This window comes from Lactuca virosa, chromosome 8, assembly GCF_052849685.1.
Source record: "Lactuca virosa cultivar CGN04683 chromosome 8, Lactuca_virosa_CGN04683_v6, whole genome shotgun sequence".
NCBI classification, from domain to species: Eukaryota; Viridiplantae; Streptophyta; class Magnoliopsida; order Asterales; family Asteraceae; genus Lactuca; species Lactuca virosa.
Genome location: NC_136433.1, coordinates 34,512,090 through 34,520,928, shown reverse-complemented (window position 1 = coordinate 34,520,928; position 8,839 = coordinate 34,512,090).

Sequence of the window (8,839 nt, the reverse complement as noted above, 5' to 3'; positions counted from 1 at the left end):
ATTTGGAAAATTTTAGAATGGTCAAATATTATAGCACTTGCAATCGATCCTATACCCGAAGCGTATGGAACACGATGCATAATGTCTTACATAAAGATATGATGCTTTATCCATCTTTTGCCATAATATTTTATGTGTCTCGTTCTTATAATTCGAACTATGAAGAGGGATGTCGTAATCATAATCGAAATTTAAGAACACACTATGTATCCTTTGACTAAATTTATTAAAATTTCTCAATCTAAGCTTTAGATTTTGAAACGAGTACAATATTCTCTCCCTTAATTATAGCAAAACAACTATTCAACCCTTACGACTTTGCAAAATATGACTCTTGTTTTCTATAATTAATATTACTAACTTGCAATACTTGCCTTAATAATCATACAAGCACAACATTTATGCTCCCACTATCATGATGATTATTATCATATAAGCATAACACTTATGCTCCCACTAGCTTTGACATGTTTTAGAAAACAACTGAACTTCCAGAAAACAATACTTATTGAATTTTTGGCATATGACAATTCATTCTTAATAGAATCTTATCTATTCATATTAATGTCATCCAATACCATACTTCCAACTACTCACAAGCGACCAATCCTCAGCGAGCTTTGGATTGTCCTTTGATAGTTGTTTAATTATTTTAGTCAAAACATCAAGACTTGGCCAATCTCTATCAGAAACAATTCTATAGATATGATGTCTCTCACTCAAAGTACATTCCTTTGAACATCCTTCTTGCATAAAAGTTTCTAATCTAGACATAGATTCTTAATATCCAACTCCCAATATGGAAATATTTCCATATTTGGCATATGACAATTCATTCTTAATAGAATCTTATCTATTCATATTAATGTCATCCAATACCATACTTCCAACTACTCACAAGCGACCAATCCTCAGCGAGCTTTGGATTGTCCTTTGATAGTTGTTTAATTATTTTAGTCAAAACCGATTCTAGTCCTTTTTCCCTCTAAATGTGTTAGACATTTGGAAAATTTTAGAATGGTCAAATATTATAGCACTTGCAATCGATCCTATACCCGAAGCGTATGGAACACGATGCATAATGTCTTACATAAAGATATGATGCTTTATCCATCTTTTGCCATAATATTTTATGTGTCTCGTTCTTATAATTCGAACTATGAAGAGGGATGCCGTAATCATAATCGAAATTTAAGAACACACTATGTATCCTTTGACTAAATTTATTAAAATTTCTCAATCTAAGCTTTAGATTTTGAAACGAGTACAATATTCTCTCCCTTAATTATAGCAAAACAACTATTCAACCCTTACGACTTTGCAAAATATGACTCTTGTTTTCTATAATTAATATTACTAACTTGCAATACTTGCCTTAATAATCATACAAGCACAACATTTATGCTCCCACTATCATGATGATTATTATCATATAAGCATAACACTTATGCTCCCACTAGCTTTGACATGTTTTAGAAAACAACTGAACTTCCAGAAAACAATACTTATTGAATTTTTGGCATATGACAATTCATTCTTAATAGAATCTTATCTATTCATATTAATGTCATCCAATACCATACTTCCAACTACTCACAAGCGACCAATCCTCAGCGAGCTTTGGATTGTCCTTTGATAGTTGTTTAATTATTTTAGTCAAAACATCAAGACTTGGCCAATCTCTATCAGAAACAATTCTATAGATATGATGTCTCTCACTCAAAGTACATTCCTTTGAACATCCTTCTTGCATAAAAGTTTCTAATCTAGACATAGATTCTTAATATCCAACTCCCAATATGGAAATATTTCCATATTTGGCATATGACAATTCATTCTTAATAGAATCTTATCTATTCATATTAATGTCATCCAATACCATACTTCCAACTACTCACAAGCGACCAATCCTCAGCGAGCTTTGGATTGTCCTTTGATAGTTGTTTAATTATTTTAGTCAAAACCGATTCTAGTCCTTTTTCCCTCTAAATGTGTTAGACATTTGGAAAATTTTAGAATGGTCAAATATTATAGCACTTGCAATCGATCCTATACCCGAAGCGTATGGAACACGATGCATAATGTCTTACATAAAGATATGATGCTTTATCCATCTTTTGCCATAATATTTTATGTGTCTCGTTCTTATAATTCGAACTATGAAGAGGGATGCCGTAATCATAATCGAAATTTAAGAACACACTATGTATCCTTTGACTAAATTTATTAAAATTTCTCAATCTAAGCTTTAGATTTTGAAACGAGTACAATATTCTCTCCCTTAATTATAGCAAAACAACTATTCAACCCTTACGACTTTGCAAAATATGACTCTTGTTTTCTATAATTAATATTACTAACTTGCAATACTTGCCTTAATAATCATACAAGCACAACATTTATGCTCCCACTATCATGATGATTATTATCATATAAGCATAACACTTATGCTCCCACTAGCTTTGACATGTTTTAGAAAACAACTGAACTTCCAGAAAACAATACTTATTGAATTTTTTTTTGAAGTTCATATTTCTAATACCTAATGCTTTGATAATCCTTTATCTAAGCTTCTTAAACTTATACACCTTTGCCTTAGATAGCTCATATGTGTGTCTAAACAATCCAGACTAATTGCCAAATCTCACAATCGAATTATGGAAAGGGATGCCGTAACCATAATAGAATTCGAGATTACAATTTCACAATCACTATCTTCTTAAAATCTCTCTTAGTGAAAGCATTTCCTCACAGTCATTTTCATGAAGGAGGGAATCTTATGACACTTAGATTTTAATGGTGTATGTGTTCCTATCCATGCGAATTTGTCAAAACCAAAGTTTGCGACAAATCCAAAGTCATATGGATTGAACTTTCTCAATCTTGATTTCTTGCCTTATGGTAACACGAGTGCCCACCATGTCTTCCAAGTAGTTAAGCAGCTCACCCTTTCATATCAACGTACTTTTCATTGATCAAGGTGCTTGCCTTTTATGCGTTCAAATGAGAACTCATAGAACTCACATGCATAATTAACTTAATTGGAATGGCACAGAAACAAAATAATGTCAACACGATAGGTTGTAAACCTCAAGTCGTGTGCTAGTGATGATCGATAAGGTTTATTCTCGATTAGTTCTTGAAAATTTTCAAGACCATTAAGACTCCCACTGACTCCTTGACATATAAGATTCTTTTGTCAATAAACATTTCTCGACAAACAATTATTCAAGAGTTAGTGTAGTTTTTTTATCAAGACAAAACATTTCACTAAATTGGACCTAGTTGGTCTTTGTCTTATCCAAGACATCACAACTTTCCAATTGTGCAAGAATAAGAAAACCTTTTTTCAAATTTCACACTTGATGAATGTTATAAACCTTCTTAAGACTTGTCACTCAATTCACAATCTTAACTCTAAGACTTGGTTTTGGAACGAAGTATGATTGACTTCTTGATTTAACCATTTCTTCAATTCTTGATTCCTCTTATCAGACATACAATTGCACTAAGACTCACTTAGAGGATCAATTGAGATATGGTTCTTAATCATTAAGACCTATCATAAAACATAATAAAAGGTACTCTCCCTTCTTCTTAGAATAGAGAAACTTTTATCTTTCTGCCTACTTGATTCTTCTTATTCGTTCTGCTATTTATTGAAACTCTTTCAATCAGTTGAGAATTACACTTAATCTCATAAGTATAATCATATTTACTTAACCTCAGTAAATCATGACGAATATCTTTGTTACTCTTGTGGTGGACTTGATCAACACACAACCTTGTGTACTCGATCTCCTAGTCCTTCACTTGACACTTTGTCAATGAATTAGTCTAATTTCCAAATATGAAATTTCTCATTCATCATGCAACCAAGTTGTATGATTCCAAGTTTCTGTCCAATTGAAACTTGGGCGATGAGAAACTTTCCCTATTTGGTAAATTCTTGACCTTTCCACAAATAACATAATTAAGAATCAAATCCATTATTGCTAATAATAGAAACTTACATCAATTTTTCATACACGCCATTGCAAAGATAAATAAATAATATAAAATCAAAATTTATATTATTGCGGAAAAATTTGTCCTTACAATGCAATTCAATTGAAAAACTATGTTGTTAAATATTCCTAAGTAATCTATTCTAACTCCAAGTTGTAGCTTAAGATTCTAATCTTCAAGTAATGCGATCGAAATCCATTTCTTCACGATTAGATTCCGCTCACTTCTTCCCTTAAGATTCCTCTCTTTTCTTCGATCCTGCAAGACATCGAAATGTAATCTTATCACATTATGTATTAAGAATCTAGAATAGGATCTTAAAAGAGTTAGTTAATGGATTTTACCTAAAGTAAAGTCATACGTTTTGACTCTCCCATCTCTTAGATCTCTTAGGTAAATAGGGCAGCTTCGTCTCCAATGCCCCTTCTCTTGGCAATAAAAGCAAATTGACTCTTTTGGAACAACACACGGAACTACTTCTGACTTTGCCTTTCTCTTATGATCAAACTTTTCGATCATGGCATGCCTTTCGTTGCCATTGTCTATATCCATAGAGGTCTGGAAGGCAGATCCACCAATCAACTTTGCTTTTCTAGTGCGCCAAATCATTGCTGATTCAGCAGCAATAAGCATATAGGTGAGATCGATGAGGGTTACGTCGTGGTTTATCATATAGTACTCTCTTACGAACTCACTATATGAGTCAGGAAGTGACTGAAGAACCCAGTCAACATCCAGCTCCTCACAGACAATAGATCCCAACATTCTTAACCTATCAATGTGTGACTTCATCTCTAGGACGTGTGCACACACTGACTTTCCTTCTTCATGTTTACTTGCCAAAAGGGCTTGAGTGATTTTGAACTTTTCAATCTTTTGAACTTGTGGGTTAGGGAGAACAATAGGAGGAGGTGGAGGAAGTGAAGCATGATCTCGTGTTCCTCGATCGAATCGTGGAATATCATCTTCATGTGAAAAGCTTTTTCCACGGGATTTGGGAAAACCATAGTTGTCATACTTTGACATCTACAAAACGGGAAAAAAATTCAAGTTAGTTGATTGATTCAGTCCTTAATAAATCACCCAAATGAGATATTAAGGCTAGGACCCAACACAATACTCTACAACTTGGGAAAGGGATGCCGTAACCCAAATTGCAGAACATTTGAAGGTAAGTGAATGACGATTCACTAATTTCCACCATGAAAAACGAAAAAAAAAATTTAAGTTTTAAATCTATTGAAAATTCCTAGATCTTTTGAGATTCATTGAACATTTCAATGGCATGTTTAAATCTCGATATGCCCCTCGATTTGTGACTGGGATGCCGAGGATCACAAAACAGGGTGTGAATAACCATGCAAACTTACATGGTGCCCTCAAATGTTACAGTCACCTATTCGATGTGCCGGTTAACCACACACGCTCCACCGAACTATGACAAACAATGAGTCACCCTTTGCTACCTTTGCTTAGAACCATTTAGTGTGCCGGTTAACCACACACGCTCCACTAACGTCTTCGCAAGGGCACAAAGTGTAATTTCATGGAATTGCATCAATTCACTTTTGCCTAAAGTAACTAAGATTGAGAATTTTGTAAAAGCATTTAGTTACTTTTGTACTTCATTATACTTATAATGGAAGGTTTCTGTCCTATCCTACCCGTTCGGCTAACGACCCTCCACTAGTCAAGAGTGCGGTGGGTAAGAGTGGATACCCATTCAATCGCCATTTTATAGGCAATTTCCTTAAACACCCCTTATAGACCAGCTTCGTGAATGAGGTCTACTAACGGTAAGACTGACTTTTACTTATACATATATATAATGTCAGACCTTTAATGTTATATATAGTATAGGGTGTATTTTACACTTTTTAAAATACTAGGTGGTCTAATTTAATAATTATACTTTTAATTTAATTAAATTGTACAACAAAACTTTATGGATTTACTAAATCTCTTTTAATTATACACTTTAATTAATTAATAAAACCATAAGGGTGTGATTTGAACTTTTCAAAACAATACTAGGGTTTTAGAATTTAAAATTTCTAAATTAAACTTTTAATCAACTTTTAAATTCCAAAACTTGAGGGCAAGTTTTGAAACATTTCAAAACATTAGGGTTTAGAATTTAAATATTTCAAATCAAACCTTTTGATCAAAATTTAAATTCCAAAACTTGAGGGCAAGTATTTGAAACATTTCAAAAACACAAGGATCAAATAGCAAATAATTTAAATTAAACAATTAATTTAATGATTATCTAAATTTAACCTAATTTCAATTTCTTGCAAGATAAGTTACCCAATTAATACAAATAATTAATCTTTAATCATATAAGGAAGTTATTATCTAATCAATTGGTAATTATCTTTTGTTTAATAAAGGATATTCTCAAATATAAGATAAAATTCGAATATTAAAGATCCAAAACAATTAAGGCAAGTATCCTCAAGCAAAACAGCAAGAAATCCCGAATTTCCCTCTTTCTGACGCTCGAACTCGCCGAGTTCCTGTATGGACTCGCCGAGTTGGAGTAACTCGCCGAGTCCACATTGGAACTCGCCGAGTTCATCAGTCAGGGAGCCAAAAAATCGATTTTGAAGCTTGAACAAATAACCAAGGCATCAATACAATAGAAACCAATCAAGGCTCTGATACCACTGATGGGTTTTGATCATAAGAACATCCTATGTGCTCATACAAACCCTAATGCTTGGATCTAGGTTTCTCTATTGTACATGCAAGTCATCCAAGACTATAAACCCTAGATCTAGTATATGATAATCAATATAACATATAAATTAGGGTTTAGATCATACCTTAATTGTTATGTAGCAATAACAATCTCAAATCCTTCTTGTATTGACTTTAGAAAGCTTAGAGTCACAAGTGTCACTCCTCTAATGGTTCACAAACACCAAGAGCAAGAGAATGAAGAGGAGAAGATAAGGAGGCTCTCAAAAACGTATGGAAACCCTAGAAGGAAGCTTGTCCACGTTTTTGAGGCATAAGGGCTCTATATATAGTGAGGCTATTAGGGTTATCTAACAAGGAAACCATAATTTGGATGCTTAAGCCCTAAGCAACCCATAGACTCCTTTCCTTAAGGGCCTTGGACGATTTCTAATGGGTTTCCCCATAGAATTCGTCCACTCCTTAATATAAGGCAATCCATAGCCCAAATTGCAATTATCTTATAATTACAATACCAGTCCCTTAAGTTTAATTAATCTCTTTTAGTCACAAAACTAATTACTAATTAATTCTTGACTAATATTAATTAAACAATATGATTTCTCCTTTAATATATTATTCTCATAATATATTAATAAATCATATTTAATCCTTTCTCTCCATAATTCATCCTATCAAATTGCTTTGGTGAAGGCAACCCAAAAGGACCATGCACCATCGGGTCAAGTACATACCAAAATAGTTATGGACTTAGACACTAATCCAACACTTCAAACCCTAACACTCAACTTGAGGAGGAAACTTCTGTTGAGCCAATTGACAAGTCTGTACCTCTGAGGCGTTCCACAAGGGTTAGGAATGCACATGAGCATTACTATGGATTCCATATTACTGCAGAAGGTGATACACTTATCAGTGATGAGACATTGATAGGTCTGGATGAACCTAACAGTTACGCGGAAGCCATGGCAGGCCCTGAGTCAGTCAAGTGGAAAGAGGCAATGGACAGCGAGATACAGTCCATGTATGACAATCAAGTTTGGAACTTGGTTGAGAATGTACCAGGTCGTAAGACTGTAGATTGCAAATGGATCTTCAAGAAGAAGACCGACATGGATGGTAATGTACACACTTATAAGGCACGACTGGTTGCAAAGGGTTTCTCACAAAATCCGGGAGTTGATTATGATGAGACCTTTTCTCCAGTGGCCAAGATTAAGTCTATTAGGGTTCTGTTAGCCATAGCCGCATTTCATGACTATGAAATATGGCAAATGGATGTCAAAACCGCTTTCCTTAATGGAAAGTTGGCTGAGGATGTTTACATGAGTCAGCTAGAGGGTTTTGTCAACACAGAGTACCCTAATAGAGTGTGTAAGCTTGAGAAATCCATTTATGGGTTAAAGCAAGCTCCTCGCAGATGGAATCTTTGCTTTGATGATAAAGTCAAGGAATTTGGCTTTTCTAGGAGTGAAGATGAATCTTGTGTATATGTCAAGGCTAGTGGGAGTATAGTTAGCTTTTTGGTATTGTATGTGGATGACATACTACTCATAGGAAATGACATCCCAACTCTGCAGGAAGTTAAGTCCTGGCTTGGGAAGTGTTTCTCTATGAAGGACCTAGGAGAAGCTGCCTATATTCTAGGGATAAGGATCTTGAGAGACCGGAGTAAAAGACTAATTGGACTTAGTCAGAGTACTTACTTGGATAAGGTGTTGAAGAGATTCGACATGCAGGACTCCAAGAAAGGAGAGTTACCCATCCAGAGTAATGCCAGATTGAGTAAGACACAAAGCCCTAGTACTGAGGCTGAGATAGCAGAAATGAGTCGAATACCTTATGCTTCGGCTGTAGGATCGATCATGTATGTTATGACGTGTACTCGACCTAATGTAGCCTTTGCTTTGAGCATGGTTAGCAGGTATCAGGGGAACCCTGGCAAGGCACACTGGACTGCGGTAAAGAATATCCTCAAGTACCTACGGAGGACTAAGGACTGGGTCCTTACCCTCGGTGGGAGTGAAGACTTGAGAGTTGTAGGGTATAGTGATGCTAGCTTTCAGACTGATAGGGATAATTTCCGCTCTCAGTCAGGCTGGGTCTTTACCTTAAATAGAGGAGCAAT